The sequence below is a fragment of the Mauremys mutica genome, unplaced genomic scaffold (assembly GCF_020497125.1).
Source record: "Mauremys mutica isolate MM-2020 ecotype Southern unplaced genomic scaffold, ASM2049712v1 Super-Scaffold_100095, whole genome shotgun sequence".
Taxonomy (NCBI): Eukaryota; Metazoa; Chordata; order Testudines; family Geoemydidae; genus Mauremys; species Mauremys mutica.
Genome location: NW_025423264.1, coordinates 316,115 through 341,638, shown reverse-complemented (window position 1 = coordinate 341,638; position 25,524 = coordinate 316,115). Strand labels below are relative to the sequence as shown.

The following is a 25,524-nucleotide window of genomic DNA, read 5'->3' as shown; positions in this document are numbered from 1 at the left end:
CTTTGTGCAGCGGTGGCTTGTTTTCTGGGAGCACAGCAGCGCCTGCACCCAAGGTGAGTCCGTGAGCTTGGGCTCTGCAGTCAGAAAACAAGGAGAAATGAGAGCTGTCTTCCCCAACACAGCAGGAAGAGAGTGAGGCAGGGTGGCCCTCAGGAATGACAGGTGAGGATGGAAGCTCCTCTGCCCAGCTGAGCAAGGGCAGTAGCAGGGAAGGGGCATCTGTAAAAGTGACCCTGCAACACCTCTCCTTCTCTGGGCACCTAGAGCAGAGGCAGCTGGTGCTGACAGCTCCAAGGGAAGGCTTAAAAGCCACAGAGCAACTGAGGTCAGGGCCAGAGGAGGGCAGGACCATGCCTATGTGTTGCCTTCAGACAGGCACAAAGACACCCTGCTCCCTGCCATGCCAAACACCCACTGAAGGTCACCAGCATGCGGGGCAGCTGCTGATGCTCTGTGGCCAACATCAGAAGATGGTAGGAAAGCAGGGCCAGCCCCCATGGTGGGGCCTCTGAGGGTTCCCATTCATGGTGCTCACTTTTGCAGTGGGGCAGGAGATTTTACCCCAAGAGGGTTTTCCCCAGCTGGCGAGAAGCAGAGAAACACCCAGGCTCCAAAGGTGCTATGTAGCAACCCCCCTCCAGCACAGGGACAGGCGCACAGTTGGAAGAGAGAAACTGCTCCACACGCTAGCCTGTGCATCTGCCCAGTTTCTTTGGCAAGTCAGGAAGGGCAAAGGCGAGAATGGAAGCACCTGAGGCTCATGCCCCAGCCTTTGTGACGCCCAACCCCCAACTCCTTCCTGGGGCTCTTGCTGAAGCCAGAACATTGGCCTGAGCAGCCAAGAAGAGGTTCCAGCCCTGAAGGGAGCAGGACTTTCAGCACAATGGTAAAACTGTACAAGCACAACGACAAAGGGACTCGAACCCTCAATTACCAGATCCAAAATCAGACACCTTATCCATTAGGCCAGGTGGTCACAGAAGCAAAACTTTTCCAAGCACTTATTTGGAAAAGGCGGACACTGTGTTTCTCTGGTCCTCTACTGAGGGGGTCCGAGAATCTCTAGGCACAAGAAGTCGAGTTCCCAGCGAGATGTGAGACAATTCTCTGGAGCCAGGTACAGGACTTTGGCAGGGAGGCTCAGGCATGAGGGATTGGGGTGCAGTGGACAGACCAGTTATCTAGGTGCTTAGATTTGGTCTCACTGAGGAGGAGAAGGAGGAATCCTGCTGACAGGCAGTGGCTGTGGAGAAAAAGTGGGATGTCCAGGCTGCTCAGGTCTCCTTCTTCCAGCTATTCATCTGGCTGAGCTGCTCGACCGGCCTGGACAAGTCCTCTGCATGCACAGCAAATAGCCCAGAGCCATTTCTGCCCAAACCTGTGCTGGGGGGTGAGCTTCTGTCTTCCCTGTCCCATCTGCGCTAGAGCAGACCACTAGATTGAGAGACACAGTCAATAACGATTAAGGCTAAGATTATATAAAGGGGGTCACAGAATCTGTGACTTTCAGAGATCTCAGTGACATTTTCCACCTCAGCCCTGGGGCAGCAAGACTGGAGCTGTCGGCCGGTGGGGGCCCCACAGCTATCAGCCACCAGTGTCGGAAGGGGCTCCCACAGGCCCATGACACCATGGATGGACCCCACAGCTCCCAGCTGCTGTGGGTGGATCCCAGAGCTCGGCATCAATCAGGTGATTCTGGGAAGTTCGGGGTCCCCAGGCTCCCACAGGAGGGTGAAGCAGGTCACCCCTGGAGCAGGTTAAAGCTGCAGGTTGACAGTGGGGTTGCTGCCCCTGTGAACAGCTGCTGTAGCACCGCCTGGGCAGGACAGGGAGAGCCAGTTATACCTCCCCCCAGCCTGTATCGGGGGATGGGAGCACTCACACCCTGGGGACCCACCCAGCAGACATCTACTGGGGGGAGAGTGGCACCCACACACCCAGGATCGTGTAGGGGGGGACAAGGGCATCCACGCTCCGGGATCCTCTGCAGAGGGACGGACACCCACACACCCAGGATTCTGTATGGGGGGCAGAGGTACCCGGACACCTGGGCGGGGGGATGGGGAGCACCGAAACATCCGGGATCTTACCTGGGACGACAGCGGCGCCTGCAGCTCGACATGAGACGGGGGTGGGGGGAGCAGGAGCATTTCCCAGTTCCAGGCTGTCCCCGTCTGGCCAAGGCACAGAGCTCACAAGCAGAGTTTAAAGCTGGAGCTGCCAAGCTACAAAACAAGCCGGGCCCTGTGGCTGGTGCCTGTGATCCCAGCGCCTGGGGAGGCTGAGGCTGGCGGATCGCTTGAGCTCAGGAGTTCTGGGCTGCAGGGGGCTGTGCCGATCGGGTGTCCGCACTAAGTTCAGCATCAATATGGTGATCCTGGGGAAGCTTGGGGTCACCAAGTTGCCTAAGGAGGGGTGAACTGGCCCAGGTCAGAAACAGAGCAGGTCAAAACTCCCGTGCCAATCAGTAGTGGGATCGTGCCTGTGAATAGCCCCTGCAGCATAGCCGGGCAAGACAGTGAGACACGGTCTCTTTTTATACAGACACCCCCCGCAGAGCCTGGATGGGGGATGGGAGCACCCACACGCTGGGGATTCTGACTTGGGGGGAGGGACGGCCCCCTGCCACACAGATCTTGAAAAGAGGAACAGCGACACCCACACACCACAGAGCCTGGATGGGGGCAGGGGAACCACACACGGGAGCTAGTTCATGGGGTGGGGGACACACCCATATGCTCCATTGCACCATTCTTAATGAGAAGAACGGGGGCATCCACACAACACGGATCCTTAACGGGCTGGGGGACACCCACACACCCCACTATTAACCAGGAGGGACAGGGGCACCAGACACCCCCAGTAGCGTGGAGAACACCCACATCCACCGGATGCCTCATGGGGGGTAAGACAGAGGGGATTGTAATGGGGCCCAGCGCATCCATGCACCAGGGATTGTTAAGGGTTGAAGGGACAGGGACACCCACACACACTGAGATCACGGCCTTGGAGGAACGCAAACCCTCCACAGAAGGACCTGGTCTGTTCCATGATGGCAGCCCAGCCTGGGTGAGTCAAAGTCTCTTTGCCCCAGAGATCCTGACTAGGGCAGAGAGACACCCACCCACCAGAGATCCTTAATGGTCTAGGGTGCACCCCCACACCAGGGATTCTTATGGGTGGGAGGAATGGAGACAGCCAGACACACTGAGATCACTTCCTCCCAGGAGCCTGGGCCAGACAGGGAGACACAGTCCCCCTTTACATATCTGCCAGACACCCTTCCTCCCACTCCCTCCACACAATGTTCTTATTTGGAGGTGAAGCCAGGGAAACCACATGGAGGATTCTTATCTGGGGAACTGGGGGGACCCACTTACCACCAGAGATTCTTAAGGGTAGGAGGAACAGGGACTCCCACTTCTGTGGCATGGGGGTGGGTCGCCTGCTGGGATCATCTGGGCATATTTCACCTCATCAGCTCCCTGCCATTGCCTTGGGGGCCCCTTGTTCGCTGCCTCTGGCACCCAGTTTAGCCTCCTTCCTGAGGGCTGAAACGCTTTGATCTATCTAAGGTCTGTGGGATCAGTACGTGTCATGGTGTAATTCTGTGTTATTCGGGGGTCAGACTAGCTGAGCTAATGGCCACTTCTGCCCTTAAACGCCATGAAAACATTTCCCTGGTTTCTCCTTGCGCCTGACAGACACCACGGTGAGGGGCCCAATGGAAGGTCCTGGACACAGCGCTCTGGCTCTTACGTTACTTGAGGATGTCAGCGCTTTCCTAGCAAAGCTGCTGCTAAAGCGCTGGATTTGGGGAACGGTTCGGCTCCGATTCAGAGATCTGCCTGCGGGGTGTGAACCTGCCACGAGGAGTGGGAAACGCAACCAGCAACGGGAGGCGTTGGCTGAGCTCCAGGCTGCCCCCGTGTGGCCAACGCTTAGAACTGAGCCACGGAGTTTAAAGCTGGCGCTGGGAGGGACCTGAACACGCGGGGCATGAAGGCTCCTGCGTGTAATGCTTGTTAGGTGGGCAGCTGAGCGTAACTGATTGCCGGAATTCAGGGCTGCACCCCGGGGTGCTGAGCAGGTGTCTGTGCTCAGGTTGGCCTCACTATGATGGTTTCTGGGAAGTTTGGGGTCACCAGTCTCCCTAAAGAGAGGGGAGCCAGGCCAGAAAAGGAGGCTTTCAAAACTCTGGTACCAATTGTGCAGTGGGACTGCCCCTGTGAAGAGCCGCTGCAGCCCCGCAAGGGAGAGCCGGTCTCTCTTTATGCAGCCCCCACCCCACTCACCCATTCCTCAGGACAAGGGTTGTGCTCAAAGATCTGTGCCCCGTGTTTTCACCTCCATGTGAAGCGCGCAGTGCAAATAACCCTCAGCGCCTCAGCTCAGTTCCAGGCTCCACTTCCACCGGCTCAGGCAAGATGGTGCAGAGGAGCCCCTGGGTGGCTGTGGGCCTGGGGAGGATGGCTTTTGATTTTTCGGCCGTACCGCTACGGGCAGCAAGGCCAAAAGTCAGATGGCCGACTCTCCCGTCCACCACGCTCATCAGGAGCCCTTAGTCGACAGGCTCGGAGAATGCGGGCATTGCCCCCCACTGCCTCTCGCATGCGAAGTGAGCGCTCTACCACTTGAGCTAATTCCCCTACCTTGGCAGGTGGTGTCTCGATCCATCCATTCGATAACGGAGGCCACATCGTTCCCCGCGCCAGCCACTGACTCCTTCCAAAAGGGTCAGGCAAGGGAGGGCTTGCCGTGGGCCGGCTAGCTCAGTTGGCTAGAGCATGGTGCTAATAACGCCAAGGTCATGGGTTCAAGCCCCATGCTGGCCACTCCGGGAGGGAGAGGGTGGCTTCTGCTCTTTTGGCTGACTGCTAGGGGTGGCAGAGGCCAAAACCAGGTGGGCCGGGAGTGGGCAAGAGCCCTGCTGGGTGCAGGCGCCAGGCAGGACCAAGCTCCTGACACCTCCTTGGGCTCCCCTCCCTGGGCTCCTCGCTCCACCTGCTGCCTGAAAGGAACTTGGACCCAGGGAGGAGATGGGTGAGCCCGGCCGGCTGCCTTCCAGGCTCATAGGAGGCCAGGCTTGAGCTGCCCGCTCGCGAAGCCAAAATCGCAGGCCTGCTGGCTCGCCCCCATTGTCCACAGGGGGTTGACCTGATGGCCCGAATTCTTGCCGGCCGCCAGCTCCACCCAAATTTACCCGACGCCGGATCACGCTCCCCAGCCCAAGCCACAGAGGAAGGCTTAATACTCGGCACCCCAACCTAGGGGAGAGGCTTCACACTCCGCCGGTGCAGGGTGACCTTTGGGACTTCCCTGGACACCATCCTCCCACCGCCCACAGCCAGACCCCCCAAGCCCACCCCTCCGACAGGAAGGAGCAGGAGGACCACTCCGCCCAGGGGCACCACCACTCGAAGTCAGCTTCCCTTGCTTTCGCTTCTACCCCTTTCCTCCCAAGTTATGCGCGCCTCACGGGAGCCGGCCCTGGGAAGACGCAGGCACCGCACTCTGACTGGCGCAAGCCAAACGCCCACACCGAGAGTTTAGCACGGGCTCTTGAGGCACTGGAGGAACCCCATGCAGACGCACTGACGGAGCTAAGCTTTACGGCCAAGGGCCCTACCTGTGCAGAAAGCCAACTTGCTCCCCTTCCAAACTTCCAAATGCCTCCCAATGGGAAAACAGACACACTGAAACACCCAAACGGTCCTAACGCTGGAGCCAGGCGAAAAAGAAAAGCAAGGAAAAGATTTCTAAATGGCCACCCTGCCAGAGTTGTACAGCTCCGCAAGTGAAACCCGTGGGAGGGACATTACACAGAAAAGGGGAATGGAAAGCTGCCCAAATTGAGATGCTGTGGAAAGGTACAGCCCCATCGCTACTCCTACTCTGCACACTGCTTGCAACAGCTGATGAACGGCCAGGTGCTTTTCGCATCCAAGCCCACAGCAGGGGAAGACCTTGAGAAGTTTCCCGTGGCTTGCCTGGTTCAGCTGGTCAGAGTGCGGCATTCGTGGAGGCCAGATGGTGAAGAGGAGCCCCTGGGTGGCTGTGGGCCTGGGGAGGATGGCTTTTGATTTTTCGGCCTGACTGCTACGGGCAGCAAGGCCAAAAGTCAGATGGCCGACTCTCCTGTCCACCACGCTCATCAGGAGCCCTTAGTTGACAGGCTCGGAGAATACGGGCATCGCCCCCCCCCCCCACTACCTCTCGCATGCAAAGCGAGCGCTCTGCCGCTTGAGCTAATTCCCTGCAGCTGTCCTGATTCTCAGGCACTGGGCAAAAAAAGGCAAGGGCTCTGTGGCCTTAAGCAGAACACAGCCTGAAATGGGGGCGGGGCGCTACCCAGAGCTGGGGAAGGGGGTCCGAGTCCCAGCCACGCTCCTCGGCACAAACACCAACGCTCCCTCCCTGGAGTGTGTCTGGGCTGAGAGTTAGCCCCTGAAACAAGCACCAAACTTCAGAAGACAACGCAGGGATAGATCACTTGACGATTGCCTGCTCTGGCCATTGCCTCTGAAGCGCCTGGCATCGGTTACTGTCAGAAGACGGGATAGTGGCCTAGCTGGACCATCGGTCTCACCCAGGAGGGCCGTTCCTATCTTCACCACTTTCCTCTAACCCAAGCAAAGCCAGGAGCAGGCCCAGCTCAGCAACTCTAGCAGACTCCCTGGCCCCTGGCCCAGCATACAGCAAAACGACCCTGCCTCCGCCAGGATAGACAGCCACCCACTCCCTCTTCCAGACCAACGCAGCCCTTCCCCGCTTTGGCTGTCTCCAAGCTGTCTGCGTGCTCTGCTCTGCTCCACGGCTGCCAGGCTGCCTGAGATCAGGAGGCTGCGAGGTCTCATGGTCTCAGCTGAGCTGGTATTGCGTGCCATCCCGCCCATCTCCTCATTCCCTTCATGGACCCCTGGGATGTGAGTAATTCTGTATTTGAGTGGCTCTCCCTCCCGGCCAATGAGCTTGGCATAGACTAGCAGGGAGGGAGGAGGAAAGGGATTGTGCTCCAGTGAGAGCTCAGAAAGAAAGGTGCAGGTCCCCCACTAGAGCCCAGCCCAGCAGAGCAAAGCAGAGCAGAGCAGGCTGGAGAATGTGTGTCTGGGTCTGACTACTTCTCCCCTGCTCTTCCATTTGAGCTAACTTCCCCCAGCTGTCTCCAGCCTCCCAGTCAGCGCAAGAGGGAGAAGGGCCGGGGAGGAAGAGCTTTGTGCTCCGCAAGGGCTGGCTTTTTGGGAGGCCAAGAGGGGAGAGGGATGGAGGCCACTGGAGGAGCTGAGCCGGCTGACTGTCCATGGCTTCTAAAAAAAGGGCAAGAGAAGGGCCTTGGGCTGCCTTGCCGCTGGAGAATGCGGGCATTGATCCCACTGCCTCTCGCATGCAAAGCGAGCGAGCTACCACTTGAGCTAATTCTCCTACCTTGGCAGGTGATGTCTCGATCCATCCATTCGATAATGGAGGCCACATCGTTCCCCGCGCCAGCCACTGACTCCTTCCAAAAGGGTCAGGCAAGGGAGGGCTTGCCATCTGCCAGCTAGCTCAGTTGGTTAGAGCGTGATGCTAATAACTCCAAGGTCATGGGTTCAAGCCCCATGCTGGCCACTTCGGGAGGGAGAGGGTGGCTTCTGCTCTTTTGGCTGACTGCTAAGGGTGGCAGATGCCAAAACCAGGTGGGCCAGGAGCGGGCAAGAGCCCTGCTGGGCGCAGGCGCCGGGGCAGGACCAAGCTCCTGACACCTCCTTGGGCTCCCCTCCCTGGGCTCCTCGCTCCACCTGCTGCCTGAAAGGAACTTGGAGACTCCGTCCACACTTGCAAGGCACATCCAGTGCTGTAACTCCCTGGCTGCAGCGCTGGCTGTGCACCCGTTCGGGTTGGGGTATAAGGAATGCAGCGCTGGTGATCCAGCGCTGCTCATCAGGTGTGGACACACACCAGCGCTTTAATTGGCCTCCAGGGAATAAGGAGGTATCCCAGAATTCCTGTTCAGCCACTCTGCTCATCAGTTTGCACTCTACTGCTCTGGCCTCAGGTGACCCGCCCTTTAAGTGCCCCGGGAATTTTAAAAATCCCCTTCCTGTTTGCTGCAGCCAGGTGTGGAGTGCAATCAGTTAATCTTTCCAGGTGACCATGCCTCCACGCGGCAAACGAGCCCCAGCATGGAGCAATGGCGAGTTGCTGGACCTCATTAGTGTTTGGGGGGAGGAAGCTGTGCAGTCCCAGCTGCGCTCCAGCTGTAGGAATTATGATATCTTTGAGCAGGTATCAAGGTCCATGCTGGATAGGGGCCATGATCGGGACGCGCTGCAATGCAGGGTTAAAGTAAAGGAGCTGCGGATTGCCTATTACAAAGCCCGCGAGGGGAACCGCCGATCTGGCGCTGCCCCCACGACCTGCCGTTTTTACAGGGAGATGGACGCGATACTTGGGGTGACCCCACTGCCAATCCGAGGACCACGATGGACACTTCTGAGCAGGGTGGGGGACAGGAGCAGCAGGAGGAGGCGGGGGGGTGGAAACCACGAGTGAAGCTACTGGGATGGGGGAAGACACCCCAGAGTCCCAGGAGGCATGCAGCCAGGAGCTCTTCTCAAGCCAGGAGGAAGGAAGCCAATCGCAGCAGCCAGCAGTTGCTGAAGGACAAACAGAGGAGCGAGTTACCAGTAAGCGTCTTTTATTTTCAGGGTGGAAATGTTTCAGGAGAGGAGGGGGGGTTAGGGCTGCATACATGCATGCCTAGATGTGGAATAGCCCATTGATGTAGTCTATCACGTCGCGGTAATCGGCTGCAGTAATCTCCTCAAAAGTTTCAGCCAGAGCGTGGGCAATGTGCCTACGCAGGTTTATAGGGAGAGCCACTGTGGTCCTTGTCCCAGTCAGTCTAACTCGTCCACGCCACTGTGCCGCGAGGGGTGGGGGGACGATTGCTGCACACAGGCAAGCTGCATAGGGGCCAGGGCAGAATCCGCATTGCTGTAGAAGACCTTCCCGCTCTTCCCTAGTGACCCGCAGCAGGGAGATATCTTCCAGGAGTAACTCCTGTGGAAAATGTTGGGAGACTGTTTAGTGCAGATCCCCCATGCAGCTGTTTGCTGTCCCCAATGCACAGAAACCCCTGCACAGCCCTGAAGCAATCTCAGTACCCCTTACTCACCATTTCCTGTCTCCTGTTGTGTTATGTGTGGTCTTATTTGGTATGGGAAAAGAATACTAAAGTGAACACTGAAAACTCCTTCAGTGTGTGGGAATTACTGTTTGGATGAGATAATTAACAATGCTACCCTGTTAAATGTTGCCATTTTTGCCTTCAAGAAGTGACCTTGACTGCTGGACGGCCCAGATCTACCACAGCACAGAGACTACAGAATCTGAGGAAAAAGCCTCGAAAAACCAGGGAAGACAGGCTGAAAACAGTTATTGATCACTCTGCTTGAGAGAGTAAACAGCTGCAGGAGTAGAGAGAAAGGGAAAGCAGGATCCACCAGAGGGACAGCAGGATCCGCCAGAGACATTGGTGGAGAAACACTGTGGCAAAGAGGAAAAGCACAGGCCAGCTGCTAGGCATCCTGGCACGCCAAGCGGACTCTCTCCAGGCACTCGTAGCCATGCAGGCAGAGCAGTCCCGTGCTGCCCCACAGCCCCCCCGTCCCAAATTTTATTCTTTTCTGCCCCAATGTTAGCTCCAAACCCCCTTCCACAGCATCCAGGTTCTTACCACCACCAGCTGCCTCCAACACCTGTACGTTCACCAACCAGCCCTGAGAACTATGACCCTTACACTCTGCACTCAACCCCCATCACCATGCAGTATATGCACCCTGAAGTGCAGCAGCCATTGCACAGCACTGCAGACAGGACATATGCAAACTTGTGACTGTAGAAGCAGCAAAGAATCCTGTGGCACCTTATAGACTAACAGACGTTTTGCAGCATGAGCTTTCGTGGGTGAATACCCACTTCTTCGGATGCAAGCAGTGGAAATGTCCAGGGGCAGGTGTGTATATATAAGCAAGCAAGAAGCAAGCTGGAGATAACGAGGTTAGATCAATCAGGGAGGATGAGGCCCTGTTCCAGCAGCTGAGGTGTGAAAACCAAGGGAGGAGAAACTGGTTCTGTAATTGGCAAGCCATTCACAGTCTTTGTTTAGTCCTAAGCTGATGGTGTTAAATTTGCAGATGAACTGGAGCTCAGCAGTTTCTCTTTGAAGTCTGGTCCTAAAGTTTTTTTGCTGTAGGATGGCCACCTTAAAATCTGCTATTGTGTGGCCAGGGAGGTTGAAGTGTTCTCCTACAGGTTTTTGTATATTGCCATTCCTAATGTCTGATTTGTGTCCATTTATCCTTTTCCTTAGAGACTGTCCAGTTTGGCCGATGTACATAGCAGAGGGGCATTGCTGGCATATGATGGCATATATTACATTGGTGGACGTGCAGGTGAATGAACCGGTGATGGTGTGGCTGATCTGGTTAGGTCCTGTGATGGTGTTGCTGGTGTAGATATGTGGGCAGAGTTGGCATCGAGGTTTGTTGCATGGGTTGGTTCCTGAGCTAGAGTTACTATGGTGCGGTGTGCAGTTGTTGGTGAGAATATGCTTCAGGTTGTCTGTGGGCGAGGACTGGCCTGCCACCCAAGGCCTGTGAAAGTGTGGGATCATTGTCCAGGATGGGTTGTAGATCCCTGATGATGCGTTGGAGGGGTTTGAGCTGGGGACTGTATGTGATGGCCAGTGGAGTCCTGTTGGTTTCTTTCTTGGGTTTGTCTTGCAGTAGGAGGCTTCTGGGTACACATCTGGCTCTGTTGATCTGTTTCCTTATTTCCTTGTGTGGGTACTGTAGTCTTGAGAATGCTTGGTGGAGATTTTCTAGGTGTTGGTCTCTGTCTGCGGGGTTAGAGCAGATACGGTTGTACCTCAGTGCTTGGCTGTAGACAATGGATCTTGTGGTGTGCCCGGGATGGAAGCTGGAGGCATGAAGGTAGGCATAGCGGTCGGTAGGTTTTCGGTATAGGGTGGTGTTAATGTGACCACCACTTATTTGCACCGTGGTGTCTAGGAAGTGGACCTCCCGTGTAGGTAGGTCCAGGCTGAGGTTGATGGAGGGGTGGAAGCTGTTGAAATCATGGTGGAATTTTTCCAGAGTCTCCTTCCCATGGGTCCAGATGATGAAGATGTCATCAATGTAGCGTAGGTAGAGAAGGGGCGTGAGTGGACGGGAGCTGAGGAAGCGTTGTTCCAGGTCGGCCATAAAAATATTGGCATATTGTGGGGCCATGCGGGTGCCCATAGCGGTGCCACTGATCTGGAGATATATATTGTCATTAAATTTGAAATAGTTGTGTGTGAGGATAAAGGCACAGAGCTCAGCAACCAGTTGTGCTGTGGCATCATCAGGGATACTGTTCCTGATAGCTTGTATTCCATCAGTGTGTGGGATGTTTGTGTAGAGAGCCTCTACATCCATGGTGGCTAGGATGGTGTTTTCTGGAAGGTCACCAATGCACTGTAGTTTCCTTAGGAAATCAGTGGTGTCACGGAGATAGCTGGGAGTGCTGGTAACATAGGGTCTGAGTAGAGAGTCCACATATCCAGACAGTCCTTCAGTGAGAGTTCCAATGCCAGAGATGATGGGGCGTCCAGGATTTCCGGGTTTGTGGATCTTGGGTAGTAGATAGAATAACCCTGGTCGGGGCTCTAAGGGTATGTTGATTTGTTCCGGTGCTAGTGTAGGGAGTGTCCTGAGTAGATGGTGCAGTTTCTTAGTGTATTCCTCAGTGGGATCTGAGGGAAGTAGCCTGTAAAATTTGGTGTTGGAGAGTTGTCTGGCGGCCTCCTTTTGGTAGTCAGACCTGTTCATGATGACAACAGCACCTCCTTTATCAGCCTCTTTGATTATAATGTCAGGATGGTTTCTGAGGCTGTGGATGGCATTGCGTTCTGCACGACTTAGGTTGTGAGGCAAGCGATGTTGTTTTTCCACAATTTCTGCCTGTGCACGTTGGCGGAAGCATTCAATGTATAGGTCCAGACTGTCATTTCGACCCTCAGGAGGAGTCCATGTGGAGTTCTTCTTCTTGTGCTGTTGGTGGGAGGGTAACTGTGTATCAGTGCGCTGTTCAGTGTTGTCCTGGAAGTATTCTTTGAGTCGGAGACGGCGAAAGTAGGCTTCCAGATCGCCGCAGAACTGTATCATGTTGGTGGGGGTGGCAGGGCAGAAAGAGAGTCCCCGAGATAGGACAGACTGTTCTTCTGGGCTGAGTGTGTGGCTGGATAGATTGACGATATTGCTGGGTGGGTTAGGGGTATCACGGTTGTGGCCCCATGTGGCAGGTAGGAGTTTAGACAGCTTACAGTCCTTTTTCCTTTTTAGAGAGGTGAAGTGGGTAATGTAGATCTCCTGTCTTTCAATAGAGTTACTGAAAGTTTGGGTGTTAAGAGCTGATAGGTTAGTGGTCCAGTCCCCTCAATACGGTTTCACCATTTCCACTCGCTAAACTCCCTCCCACCCTTCTGGGCTCCTGGAGCAGGGGACTGAGCCTGAGCCCAGACACGGACACTGCAACTTTACTCCAGACCAAGCTGCGTGATCCTGATTAATCCGACACGGGCCAGCCGAGAGTGTTTCATTGCACTGGAGATGTAGCCTAATGTTACGTCTACACTGTGATTAACACACCCAGGGCACCTGTCCCAAAGCCCGGGTCAGCTGACTCAGGGTTATGGAGCTGGGGCTGCAAGACTATAAAATTACAATGAAGACAAATGGGCTTGAGCCCAACCTCTGAGGCCCCATGAGCTCCCCCCTCACACCTAGTGAGGAGCTGGGGGAAAGACTTCAGGAACAGACCGTGTTTGCACAGACACACGTACTCTGCCTAGGTATGCAGCATGATGGGGCCACTTTCCCAAAATTACCAGTTTTGGTGGTGTTGGGTTACAAATCACTTTAGGATTGAGTCCACTCCCCTCAATGCGGTTTTACCATTTCCACTTGCTAAACTCCCTCCCAACCTCTATAAAATTACAGTGCAGACATATGGGCTTGAGCCCAACCTCTGAGGCCCCATGAGGGGTGAGGGTTTCTGAGCCCAGGCTTCAGCGTGAACACAAATATCTGCACCACAGTTTTTAGCCCCTCAGCTTTAGCTCCATGAGCCCAAGTCAGATGACCCAGGCCAGCCCTGCTGCCATCTTTATCCCAGGAGAGATGGACTCTAAGGGTACGTCTCCATTGCAGTGTAAGCCCAGGTGTGGCACGCTGTGCTCAAAGCAGCACCTGGAAGCCCCATATTCACCACTCTCATATAATGATGCCATGGTTTGTACAAAGTCTGCCTGGTGAAGTATCATTTCAAAAGTCTTGATCTGTTTAACATTAATATCATGTTGGCTTGTGTGTGCTCGCATTGGTTGGGAAGTTATGAAGTTTTGCTCTGTGTGCGTTACTGAAATATGTTATGAGGTTGGGAAATACCCCCCACCAGCCTTTCAGGTGCGACAAGGGAGGCGCCAGACTCGCTGCTGGCCCATTGAAGGGATCCACACTCCAAAGGACTATCCCAGGAACCGTGTACAATGCAGGCTTCTCCGAGATAGCACAGAGACAATGGACACTGCTTGACTCACATCATAGCAAAGGAGCTTCCTAGCAAATTGGAAGAAACTATGAAAGAGAGGAAGAGACATCATGACTTGGCCTCTCTCCCCCACAACTCAGCAGCTGGAAACACACCTGGAGGACAAAGACTGAACTGAACTGACTCAGAAATCAGAAGAGAATAATAACAATAATACTTGCAAACCAAAGTCCCCAAACAGACTAGTATTGGTTTTTCAGCAGAAAATTTGCAGTTTGGGGAATTTTGTTTTCTCAGTCAGACTTTGCCAAGGGAAGCAGGGAGAAAATGTTGGAGTTGCCTCCTTCAGAGCAGCTTGGCCTAGACACTAGCTCTGGTTCACTGCTCTGGCCTTGCTCGGGGTGAGGGTATTTTAATAATTTGGGCAGGTCCCAGGGTGTTTGGGGGAGATGATGAGGATGTTCCCTTTTGAGATAAAAACTAAGAAATACAGCACTAGAGAATTTTTTTTTAAAGAAATCTGGGATTTAGACATTTTATTTTAAGCAAGGGAGTTCTGGGTTTCTGTTTGCAAGAAGGAACATTGTTTGATCTGTCATTGTACCAAAAGGGGACATGGTTGTCTACAAAGGAGGGGGTGATGACTAAATGCATCCGATGAGGATGGGATTCGAACCCATGCGTGCAGAGCACAATGGATTAGCAGTCCATCACCTTAACCACTCGGCCACCTCATCTGAGCTGTCAAGCAAAAGACAGGAATAGAAATCTAAGGCCAGCAGAGCTAGGGACAATAAGGAGATTTTAAATACTAAGCGGAAGCAGAAGCTGAATGAGCTCCCCCCTCACACCTAGTGAGGAGCTGGGGGAAAGACTTCAGGAACAGACCGTGTTTGCACAGACACACGTACTCTGCCTAGGTATGCAGCATGATGGGGCCACTTTCCCAAAATTACCAGTTTTGGTGGTGTTGGGTTACAAATCACTTTAGGATTGAGTGGAATGAAATGTTATTATCCTTCCTGCATGAGTGAGGGGCAGCAGAACATACCTAGTTGGTCCTGATGGAGGGGTAGGTGGGTGAGGAATAGCTTTTATTGGACTTTGTAGAAGTGATTGAGAACATCACCCTAAACCAGTGGTCCCCAAACATTTCACACTGTGCCCTCTTAGCCATGGCTGTGGCCCCGCGGAAGCTGCAGTCAAGAACCGAGGCTGGGAGTGGGGCTGTTGCTTGCTGGGGAGAGGGGTGCAGACAGGGGTTAGGGGGTCGAGGCCGAGCAGGGAGTCAGACCCCCAGGCTGAGGGTGGGGTTGGGGAAGAGCTGGGGCAGAGTGGAGCTGAGTGCTGCTCCCTCCATGGGGGCTGGCTCGGACCCTGAGGTGCCCCCATGAATGTTCCTCTGTGTCCCCCTAGGAGTCATTCCCCACATTTTGGGGACCACTGAACCCTACTCGCTAATCAGGGGCTAGTGATGACAAAGCCCAGGGAAAGGGAGAACAAGTGTGGGGGCTCCAGCACTGGAACCATGTGAATGGGCTGCCTGAGAGGGGCAATGGCTGGTGGCCCAGGGAGTTAAGGGCAAAGGGGGCACAGGAGGGGGCAGGAGTTAGGGAGGTGCAAGGGCTGGGAGTGCAGAAGCTAGCGGTAAAGGGGGAGTGGAGATCGTCCAGGGGCAACGGGGAAGTGCCAAAGTACAAGCTTTGCCCAGGGCACCATTTTCCCTAATGCTGGTCTGAGCAAACAATTGGCAATGACCCTTCAGTGAGACCAGAACCATCGTGTAGAAAAGCCCCTTTGTTAAGTGGTGGTGGCTGAGGGCTTAGGGAGATGGGTTAGAAAACAACGGGCGTCTTTCTGTGGAGGTTGGATTCTTGCCTGCTAGGCAAGGCTGGTGCGTGGTGTCTCCATGGCTGCACGTTCAGTGTCTGATCTGCCACAGGGAGCCAAGTCTAGACATATTCAGAGGCTCTATGCCAGGGTTTCTCCAACTTCTTTTTACTGCAACCCCCTTCTGCTAAAAAAACCCTTACTACATGGCCCTGGAAAGACGCACCAAGCCCCTCCACACTGAGCAGAGGCAGAGGACACAAAGCCTGAGCCCTGCCCCAGTTGGGGGAGGGCAAAACCAGAGCTTGAGGGATTCAGCCCTGGGTGGTGGGGCTCAGACTTCTGGCTTCAGCCCCAGGCCCCAACAAGTCTAATGCCAGCCCTGGCGACCCCATTAAAACAGGCTCACATCCCACTTTAGGGTCCTGACACACAGTTTGAGAACCACTGCTCTATGCTGAGGGGAGTTTTCCTGGGGGTGCAGTTAATCCACTTCCCAAAGAGGTGGCAGCGATGTCAGTGGGAGAAGCTATATCGGTGGGTGTGCAAGCTGTGGTGTTTACCACATTTAAGAAGTTTAATCAAACCCCATTTTTAAAACCACCTGTGGTTTGGGAATGGCAAAGGACCTCGATGAAGCAGGGTCTGTCCTTCAAAGTGCTGGACATCACAGTTCCATACTCCTGTTGTCATGGGGATATTGCTCAGTGTTACAGTGCTTGACTGCAGTTTATGTAGTCTTCAGTTCAAACCCCCATGTTCTCTTATAACCCTCTTTCTTTTTTTTTAAAAAAGGAAAAAATTTCCATTTCCATTCTCCATTATGTTCAGGAGCTCCACTATACGGGGGTGCTTGATATCAATGTAAACACTCAACATTTCGCTGTCCAAATGCATAAAAACCTAGCAAAGCTGTTCATCAGCTGAAATCAGTTCCAGTCCTCTAAGTGTCTAGTTTATGTTTTCATCAGTTAAACAAAGGGATCATATGAATGTACATTTGCAGATCCCTCTTCTCCTGGAGCTGTGCTGTGCAGAAGAACAAGAGCCACATCCAGCTGCAGTTCAGGAATCTGATGACCAAAGAGCCACGAAGTGTTCTGAGGGCTGGAGAAAAATGCCTTCTAGTGAGCTATTGAACGAGCTCAACCTGTTTAGCTTATCAAAAGAAGATTGAAAGGTGACTTCATTGAAGTGTTGAAGGGCCTTAATGGAGACAAAAGATTGGGTATTAAAGGGCTTTTTAATCGAGGAGAGAAAGGCATAACAAGACCCAGTGGCTGGAAGGTGAAAAGAGACAAATTCATATTAGGAATAAGACACAAATATTCAACAGCGAGGATGATTCACCGCAGGAACAAGCTACCAAGGAAAGTGGTGGATTCACCATCTCCTGATGTCATCTAAAGGAGACTGTTATGTCCGAGGGGCAGCCGGTGTAGGAAGCAATCACTTGAGGCCAGAGAGCAGACAGCTAACCAAAACCTCCATTTTATTTACAGACACAGAGAGCTCACTCAGCCGGTTGAAACCAGCTGAGCTATCCCTTAATAGTCTAACTCAGTTGCCATAGTAACAAAACCCATGACAACCAAATACACAACATATTCCTCCCCCCCTAATAAGAACATCCCCAAAATAAAACACACACTAAACTAGAGAAGGAGGGTAGACTGCCTCCATTCCCGGCTAAACCCTGGGGATTATTTTGCCCCATAACCGTGGGTTCGCCCTAACTAAAGATCCAGCCGATGAGGAGGCCTTCTGTCTCTAGGTGGATTACGGCGAACTTCTGGTGTTGTTGCACCCGAAAGTACTAGGGGCTCAGGGTCCGCAGCACGAATAGGTGAGGAGGTGGTATCAGCTCGTGCTGGGCAAAGGGGTATCTCAGCTGCCGGCGGTAATGGAGGAGAACAGTCAGGAACAGGTGACTCATGATTCGGTGTCTCACCAGGAGGGGTGAAGTCAGACCCCTCAACTGCAGATGCGTCCTGAAGACTGGCATGACCTGGCAACAGCTGATCTACATGTCGCCGCCAGGTAAGATTCTCTACAGTCCGGACTGTATAGGAAACAGGTCCTGTTTGAGTGATGACTGTGGCCGGGACCCATTTAGCTCTGGAAGTATAATTCCGAGCCAAAACTGGCTGTCCTGGGCTAAAGGTTCGGTCTTTTGCTCTGGGTGCCTGTCTGATGACTTGATATTGCTGCTGATGTTGCACAGTTTGTCTGGGTTCAGAAGGTTTCAGCAGATCAAAGCAAGTGCGCAGCTGTCGTCCCATCATTAGAAAGGCTGGGGAAGCCTGGGCCGTAGCATGAGGTGTGTTTCTATAGGAAAGTAAGAAGGTATCCAGACGCTTTTGAATGGAGTGTTGTCCCTTTGCTGATTTCAAAGCGTTTTTCATTGTCTGCACAAATCTTTCAGCTAATCCGTTGGTGGACGGATGATATGGTGCTGACGTGATGTGGTGTATCCCATTTGCCTTCATAAAATTTTGAAACTCCTGAGAGGCGAACTGCGGTCTGTTGTCGCTCACAAGTTGTTCTGGCAGACCAAAACGACTAAAGAGTCCTCGTAGTTTTTGAATAGTACTCTCTGCAGTAGTGGACTGCATTATAGAGACTTCTGGCCATTTAGAATGGGCATCTATTGCCACCAAGAACATGCTTCCTTCAAGGGGGCCAGCAAAGTCAATGTGAATACGTTGCCACGGGTTTTCAGGCCAGTCCCATGGGTGTAGGGGTGCCAACTGGGGTGCATTTCTTACACCCTGACATGACATACAAGCTTTTGCCTTCTCTTCAATAGCACTGTCCAATCTAGGCCACCAAAAATAGCTTCGTGCAATTTCCTTCATGCGCACTATTCCACAGTGACCGGAATGTAGCTGTTCTAACATCTGTGATCTCAGGGGTGGTGGAATAATGACACGCCTCCCCCACAACAAACAACCAGATTGGACCGATAACTCCGTCCGCCTGGACATGTAGGGAACAAGGTCGGGTGAGACCGGAGAGGTTTGTCGAGATTTTCCATGCATCACCAGGTCCATAACTTGGGATAATACTGGGTCAACGCGGGTTGCCTTCTTTATCTGAGTAGCAGTGATGGGTGTATTCTCTACCTGTTCAAAGTAGAAGATTTCCTTTTGGGCACTATCTTGATGTTTGACCGGTAAAGGCAACCTTGAGAGGCCATCTGCATTGCCGTGCAGAGTGGATTTCCGATATTTGATTTCATATGTGTGTGCAGAAAGTATCAATGCCCAACGTTGCATACGACTAGCAGCTAATGGGGGAATGCCTGTGTAGGGTCCAAAAATTGATGTCAGAGGTCGATGGTCTGTAAGAAGAGTAAACTTTCGCCCAAACAGGTACTGATGAAACTTCCTAATTCCAAAAACAATTCCTAATGCCTCACGTTCGATTTGGGCGTAGTTAGTTTCTGCTTTGCTTAGAGTGCGTGAAGCAAAAGCAATAGGTCTTTCTTCTCCCGAAGGCATAATGTGTGACACGACCGCTCCCACTCCATAAGGGGAAGCATCGCAGGCCAATTGCAGTGGTAAGGATGGATCAAAGTGCGTTAGAACTTCAGAATTTAACAATGCATCCTTAGCTTTGTTAAATGCAACATCACAGGCTTCAGTCCACTTCCAGGCCTTGTTCTGCCCAAGGAGCTCATGAAGTGGTTTTAGCAGTGTGGCTAACTGTGAGATGAACTTTCCATAATAGTTCAGTAGTCCTAGAAATGAGCGCAGCTGGCTTACATTTCGAGGTGGGGGAGCCTCCACAATAGCTTTAACTTTTGCAGGGGCCTTATGAAGACCTGCAGAATCAATGATGTGTCCCAAATATTCAACAGAGGGCTTGAAGAATTCACACTTGTCTTTGCGAACTCGTAGGCCATACTCTTCCAGTCTTTGTAGGGTAGCCTCTAAATTCTTTAAGTGATCCTCTTCATTTCTTCCAGTGACCAGGATATCATCCAGATAGCACTGAACTCCTGACAAGCCACACAAGATCTGGTCCATAGCCCTCTGGAACAGGGCGGGAGCCGATGTGATTCCGAAGGGTAGGCGACAGTATCGATAAAGCCCCGTATGAGTCACAATAGTCAACAGTTCTTGGGACTTTTCATCGACGTGCATCTGTAAATATGCTTGACTCAGATCAATCTTACTGAACTTTTGTCCCCCAGCCAGGCCTGCGAAGAGGTCATCGATGCGGGGAAGCGGGTATTGCTCTGCACACAACACTGGGTTGACAGTGACTTTAAAATCACCGCAAATCCGGAGAGAGCCATCTTTCTTCACTATTGGAACGATAGGAGTGGCCCATGAGCTATGGGTAACTGGTATTAGGACTCCATTGGTGACCAGGCGCTCCAGGTCTGCTTCAACGTTTGGCCTGATGGCATATGGCACAGTTCGGGCTTTCAGATATTTTGGTGGACTGCCAGGTTTAATGTTCAATGTCACAGTGATTCCCTTCATACTTCCCAAATCATCTCCAAAAACAGCAGCATGTTTCCTTAGTATAGGGGTTAGACTGGTTTCTTCTTTAGTCATCCGGTGCACTTCTGCCCAGTTCAGCTGAATCTTCCCAAGCCAAGACCTACCCATTAAGGCTGGGTAGTTACCTCTCACCACAAACAGTGGCAATTTAGCCGCCCGTCCATTGAGCTCCACCTTAACATCAATAGTGCCCAACATGGGCACAGCTTCACCTGTATACGTCTTCAGAACAGTTTTTGTTGCCTTAAGCGGAAGATGCTGTAGCTTTTCCTTATAAACAGTCTCAGGAACCAGCGAGACAGCTGCACCGGTGTCTAGTTCCATGCGTATAGGTTTGCCCTCCAATAAGGGGGTTACCCAGTATTCATGTGAGCCTGCTGCCAAAGACAAAACATGCAGTGGCACTTCCTCTTGTGAGGAGGTGTCACCTTGATCATCCTGGGTCTGCTCTAGGGTATGCAAGGTTCCTCTTTTTGTCGGCCAGACCACAGGCCTCTTTTTCTTTTGTTTACAGGCACACTCAATGTGTCCCTTTTTGCCACAGTGTCGACACACCAGGTCCTTACACCAGCATTCTGATGCCTGGTGACCCAGCTTACCACAGCGGTAACATTCTTGACTCTGCACAGTTTTGTGGGTCGGTTCTTGTGACACCTTTTGCACCCTAGGGGGTGCACCGATGTATTGTGCCTCCCTTGTAGCCAGTTCCATGGAGACAGCAATATCAACAGCCTTCTGTAATGTAAGCTGAGCCTCTGTCAGTAGGCGCTTCCGTATAGCTTCACTGCAGAGGCCACACACTAACCTGTCACGCAGGGCATCATTTAACATCTCTTTAAATTCACAGTGTTCTGCTAGCTTTTTTAAAATGGCTACAAATTGTACAACTGTTTCATCTTCCTTTTGGTCTCTTTTGTGGAACCTATATCTTTCAGCAATTACCAGTGATTTTGGGGAGAAATGAGACCCCAGGATTTCCACAATATCACTGTAAGATTTAGTCTCAGGCTTAACAGGGTGTAGTAAGCTTTGTAGCAGAGAGTAGGTTTTAGCCCCTACAACAGTTAAGAATATTGGCACCTTCTTCGCTTCTGTAATGTCATTTGCAATACCAAAAAGCTCAAAATGCTCAGTATACACATGCCACTGTTGGTGCCATTAGGCATATCCCTAGATAACTCAGGAGGGTAGAAAACCACAGTATTAATGAAGCTTTTCTGTACCAGGCCTGAATGGACCAAAGTTATTTTATGCTTGTCCAAAGTGCTTCCATATTAAACTCTAATTGAACTCCCAGGCTAGTATTGAGAATGGAATGTGTAACAGCTTCTTATCAGTGTAAGACACCAGAAGATAGGGCCCCTTTTTACTATCTCCTGTTTAGTTTAGAAAGAGGGGAGGGGAGGCGAGACAAGGTAATAAATTCAGAAGTAAACCAAGGTAACAGCCTTGAAAAGTTACGAGATGAATTGTCTGCTGTCAAGGATGATTTAATTGTTAACTATACACTGTATAGGAGTGGGGAGGAGACTAGTGGGGGGTAATGAGGATGCCTTGTTGAAATCATGTATAAGAAGACACACACAGCTTGTATCTGTGTGTGCAGGATTTGAGATGGTAAATATCTCCCTGGCACCTTACTTGAGCTCAAATAAACTTTTTCTGCATTCTCCACCCTGGTGTGATAATTAGTGCGACGCACACCGGGCAACGAACCACTGTTTGCTGCCTCAGGCCTTTTTGGGCCGGCAACACCACTGCTCTGTATTCTCATCAAAAGGCTCCAGGGGCCTGGTCAGAGTAGCAATGATTTTTAGTTTCACTTTCACAGTCACTGCAAACAAGCAGCTTTTTTTCTTTGTTTGGTCTTTACCTTGACTTCTACTTCCTTCTGTTACTGGAGCAGCACCAGGATCCCATCCTCGTCACCAGTGTTATGTCCTAGCGGCAGCCGGTGTAGGAAGCAATCACTTGAGGCCAGAGAGCAGACAGTTAACCAAAACCTCCATTTTATTTACAGACACAGAGAGCTCACTCAGCCGGTTGAAACCAGCTGAGCTATCCCTTAATAGTCTAACTCAGTTGCCATAGTAACAAAACCCATGACAACCAAATACACAACAGAGACTAGATGCCTTTCTGGAATGTGTTTGCCCCAAAAGTAGCTCTGGTGTCATACAGGAGGCCTATGATATGCAGGGGGTCAGATTAGATGCTCTAATGGTCTCTTCTGGCCATAAAGTCGACTAATTTCTGAAAAACTGAGTGTAGCATTGGGAGCAGTGTTCAATGTTTTCCTGTCTAGCTGGCTTGCTTCCTAGAACAAACACTCCTTGAGTGGGGTGATCCACAGGGAGTAGCTCAAACCTCCAAAGTGCCTGGGCAGGGGCAGGACATTAGCACAGCAAGGGACGGGTGTGGCAGTGACATCACAAAGGCTTTTTGCAGGACCTCAGACTGTTGGTCAAAGGTGGGGGGGAGGTGGTGACCTCACAGAGAGATGCTGACATCAGCCAGGCAGGACAGGGGCGAGGGGCCAGGGAAACCTCAGAGACCCCTGTGGCTTTGCTTCAGCAAGTCTCCTTCTCCAGGTCTCTCTTTGAGGACTGAGGGAGTATTCGGGTTCACGGACGTGAGCGCCAGGAGGAACCTCTTTCGAGTTTTCTCCTTCCCTTTAGTGATTTTACTAGAAAACAGCCGTCCCTGTTTAGAAGGTAAGAGCCTCCTTGAGGTTTGAAACCTGTTCAGTCTGATCCATCTGGTGACAGTTGAATTCTAGGCATGGAAAACACGAGCTTAAGGAGGCAGAATTTTATTGTGCACCTGGGATTTTGTCCTTAGAATCACTGGGGACATTAGGGTTTGTCCTTTTGGTTTCACCTTTTCCTCCATCCATCCCTCCCTCCTTTCTCTTTGTCTCTTGCTTCTTTTGTCCTTTCTCCTGTTCCCCTCCCAACACCAGGAGGGGTGTGCATATGTGTCTCAGGGGAATGCTCTGCAGCTCCCACTGTGGGAGGTCCACCTGAAAATGTGGGGCTGAAATAGTGCTCGGGCAGTGATCCCCCACCGGTGACCTGGGCCATCCTTTGGGCGAGAACCCTCAGCCTCCCGTCCTCAGTCTCTACCCTGATTGGCTGAGCAGGGGGTTATTGACAGGGAGGAGACTCAGGTCCTTGTTGTTCTCTTTTAAGCCCAAGGAAATAAGTCATAACCAGTCATATGTTTGATGAATTTTGCTGCTCCTCTGCATTAATTGTCTCTGAGCAGTTCATGATTCTCTCTAACATTGCAGTTCTCCTCAAATACTTGTGGAATATTTATTGTGCACTGTTGTTGGTCTGGAGCTCATCTGAGAGCACTTTATTCAGGTCATTCAGTGTCTGAAATTCAAGATCCGATGGTTAGTTTGAAAATCAGGGCTCTTGGGTCCTATTCCCAACTCTGCCACTGGCTGGCTGTGTGACTTAAGACAAGTCAATTCTCCTTTCTCAGCCTTAGCTTCTTCCTCTTTCAAGTAGGGATAATAATGATCCGCTCCTACCTACCTCACGGTGGGTGGGGATCCATTGGAGAGTGTCACTAGGAGTAGTGCATAATATGCGGTGTCCTATCACATTTACTCAGAGCAGATTATGACATAATAGAATAGCTGAAATAGTCTATTTGATTTGTATTTTTTTATTTTGAAATTGTTAAGAGCAGCAATTACTTAGCTCAGACTGAAGGATCTTATCTAATGTTTGAGATCTAAGTGTCTCCTCTTTGTGTGCGATGAGACAATTTAACACACTGTGACAAACAAGAGATGCTTTTGTTTTGCAACAAAATCTTTTTGCAAAGAACTTTCATCTCACTTGTTTTGATTTCGAGAAACAAACTGCCTTAGTCTGAAGGGGATTTTCTGACAGAAATGGTTTCAATGAAATTTCCCCACCATCTCAATTCCTGGGCTCTATCCCTTTCTCTGGGTTTTTTGTCCATTAGAACAGGAGTCAGGACTGTTGGCTTCTCTTTCTGGCTCTGCCACCAGCTTGCTGTGTAGGCCCTTGGGTAGGTCACTTCCCTTCTCTGTACTTCAGGCTTCTCCCCATCTGTCCAATGAGAACAGGGACAGTTCTCGAACTCTGGGCAGTCATTTTCAGCCGGGCCCCGGCAGGGATAACTAAAAATGTATATATATATATATATATATATATATATGTATATATAAAAAAGACTTTCATTCCTTAGGAACCGGTTCCCTATAAAAAGTTCTGATTTAAGGGATGTGCCACAGTATGTATTTTTTGTACCAATAGCGTTACCATGCGTCCATATTTTCCCAGGAGTAATTTTTAAATTTTTAAACTTTAAAAGTTCCTCCCAGACAGTGATTTAAGAACCAAAAAGCTTGACATGTCCAGGAAAATACGGGTGTATGTTAACCCTACCTAAAGTTCTTTTTTAAAAAGATGGGCCTGAACTAGAAACGAGCTCCGTTTTACATGTGTGGGTCCCTGCCACTCCCTGGGGGTGTGCTAGGGTGACCAGATGTCCTGATTTTATAGGAACAGTCCCAATTTTTGGGACTTTTTCTTATATAGGATCCTAATAACCCCCACCCCCATCCTGATTTTTCACACTTGCTGTCTGGTCACCCTACAGTGTGCACATGTGTGGGTTCCAGCTGCTCCCTGCCCCCCTCATTGAAACAGGTGTGCAGGGTTACTGCCCTGGGAACTGCAGGGCACCAGTGGACATGGGGCTGGCTGGAGGCAGGGCAGGGGCTGACTGGAAGTAGGGTCTGGCTGCAGGCAGGGCAAGGGGTGCAGGGCTGGCTGGAGATGGGGTGTGCAGGACTGGCTGGCTTCAGGCAGGGGGGTGCAGCAGGGGTTGGCTGGAGACAGGGCAGGAGGTGCAGGGCCGGTGGTGTAGGGCTGGTGCAGGCAGGGGTGTGTGGGGCTGGCTGGCTTCAGGCAGGGCCGCAGGGGCATGCGGCAGGGATTGTCAGGGCTGGAGACAGGAGTGCGGGACTGGCTGGCTTCAGGCAGGGGGGTGCAGCAGGGGTTGGCTGGAGACAGGGCAGGAGGTGCGGGGCCGGTGGTGTAGGGCTGGTGCGGGCAGGGGGTGTGTGGGGAGCTGGCTGGCTTCAGGCAGAGCCGCACGGGGTACGACAGGGGTTGGCTGGAGACAGGGCACGGGGTTCAGGGCTGGCTGCAGGGGGTGCAGGGCTGGTGCAGGCAGAGTGTGCAGCAGGGGCTGGCTGTGAGCAGGAGGTGCAGGGCTGGCTGCGGGCAGGGCACGGGGTGCAGGGCTGGCTGGAGACAGGCTGGCTGTGGGCAGGAGGTGTGGGGCTGGCTGTGGGCAGGGGCTGGTGCAGGCAGGGCAGGAGGTGAGGGGCTGGAGGCAGGGCAGAGGGTGCAGGGCTGGCTGGAGATGGGCTGGCTGCAGGCAGGGGGTGTGGGGCTGGCTGCAGGCAGGGGCTGGTGCAGGCAGGGCAGGGGGTGAGAGGCTGGAGGCAAGGCAGGGGGTGCAGCAGGGACTGGCTGTGAGCAGGAGATGCAGGGCTGGCTGGAGATGGGCTGGCTGCAGGCAGGGCAGGGGGTGCAGGGCTGGCTGGAGA

General features: G+C 52.3%; 3 non-coding genes across 3 annotated transcripts; 2 read left to right on the top strand and 1 right to left on the bottom strand.

Annotated features, from left to right (window-relative positions):
- The first annotated feature begins 4,764 nt into the window (after nucleotides 1-4,764).
- Nucleotides 4,765-4,838, top strand: TRNAI-AAU. The gene has a single exon. It is a non-coding gene; the product is annotated as a tRNA-Ile (tRNA).
- A 2,699-nt stretch (nucleotides 4,839-7,537) lies between these two features.
- TRNAI-AAU lies at nucleotides 7,538-7,611 on the top strand. Its single transcript has one exon. It is a non-coding gene; the product is annotated as a tRNA-Ile (tRNA).
- A 6,622-nt stretch (nucleotides 7,612-14,233) lies between these two features.
- TRNAS-GCU lies at nucleotides 14,234-14,315 on the bottom strand. The gene has a single exon. It is a non-coding gene; the product is annotated as a tRNA-Ser (tRNA).
- Nucleotides 14,316-25,524: the final 11,209 nt, after the last annotated feature.